The sequence below is a fragment of the Vombatus ursinus genome, unplaced genomic scaffold, assembly GCF_900497805.2.
Source record: "Vombatus ursinus unplaced genomic scaffold, bare-nosed wombat genome assembly UNPS02014864.1, whole genome shotgun sequence".
In the NCBI taxonomy this organism is placed as follows: domain Eukaryota; kingdom Metazoa; phylum Chordata; class Mammalia; order Diprotodontia; family Vombatidae; genus Vombatus; species Vombatus ursinus.
In genome coordinates, this window is record NW_020954642.1 from 14,191,386 (window position 1) to 14,192,756 (window position 1,371).

The 1,371-nt window shown below is 36.5% G+C and overlaps 1 pseudogene; it reads right to left on the bottom strand.

The window, feature by feature from the left end:
• Nucleotides 1-600: 600 nt before the first annotated feature.
• On the bottom strand, nucleotides 601-1,136 carry LOC114027930 (annotated as a pseudogene).
• Between the last annotated feature and the right edge of the window lie 235 nt (nucleotides 1,137-1,371).

Consider the following 1,371-nt stretch of genomic DNA (forward strand, 5'->3'; position numbering starts at 1 on the left):
TCCACTGGAAATGTCTAAGCAGATTTTCTTACTATATTGAAAAATCTGGTTTTCAAGGATTCACACAATCAGTACATATGCATGCTAAGTCTCATATCATAGGAATACTAATAACAGGACACAATGAATTTAAGTATATCTTTCATCTAAAAGCTTCAGAATTAGTAACAAGAAATTCCTGATTAACTAAGCAATTTATTAGAAACAATTAATTTCTAATGCTTACATGATATATAGATGCCTATCCTTCCTTCACAGTGCTGGGGGTGGGATTACCATCCTACTTAAAAGATATTCCCAACAAAGATTTTACTCTGTTATTTTAGGAACTTTTTATATACGAATCCATGTAACCTAACCAGAATTTTTGCTTTATATTTAGAGAACAATAAAAAAGTTGTTTTTTAAGTGAAGATTTGACAACAATCTCAGTTCATTTCATGTTGAATTAATGATTTTTCCTTTCTTGAATCAATCTTAAAAAGAAAACACTCAAACTCAAGTCTCCGACAGAGAAGAAAAAGGAAAATTGTTAACATTTTGCTTAATTATCATATTTGGCCCATTTCCAAGTAGTGTGTCAGTCTCTGGGGAGCAGTGCTATGTTCTTTGGGCCAGAAACTGCATATACTGTCCTCAAGCATCAACATGATTAGCCAGACCACTATATGCTATCCAAGTTGGTTGTCCAACAAAGTCTCATTGCTTTAACATAGCTTGTTTCATCTAGGGTAAAGTGATGATAAATCCAAGCTGAAGTGTTACCATGTCTTCTTTCTCCAGGAGGATATGGATTCACTTGTCTTGTTTGTCTCTTACATCAAAGTATCCACTTCCATCCAGGATATGGCGAATTTCACCATCAAGCTATAAATGTTTTTCTTAAAACAACTCGATTTTTTGTTTATAATTTGGCAGTTTCTCTTTACAAATGGCTAATATGTCCATCCAGCAGTATCACTTTCTTCTCAGATTTTCTCTAGCCCTGGATCATTCTCATACTTGTCAGCATCCACTTTCCAGTAAAAGATGCCAAGCTATTTCGGCTGTTCCAGGCTGACTGGATGCCCAAGCTCTAATTTATGTGGTTTCCTCTGATCCTCCGAAGAGTCATCCATATACCAGGCCTCAACCATTTCTTCTCTGTGGAGTATCACCTGATTTCCTTGAAAAACTCCTTTAGGAAGGAGTCCTAGAGAAAAGGTAACCAGGCCTAGGTCCTCAGCCAGTCCCCAGATTTAATAAGCTTCTCTGGTGTTAGATTATAACTTGAGGCTTCTTGGCTCCTAGCCCAGCACTATCCATACCAACTCCTAGCTGCCTATAATCTCACATTCATTTCAGTTGCAAGGGTTCACATTTCTTGAAAAT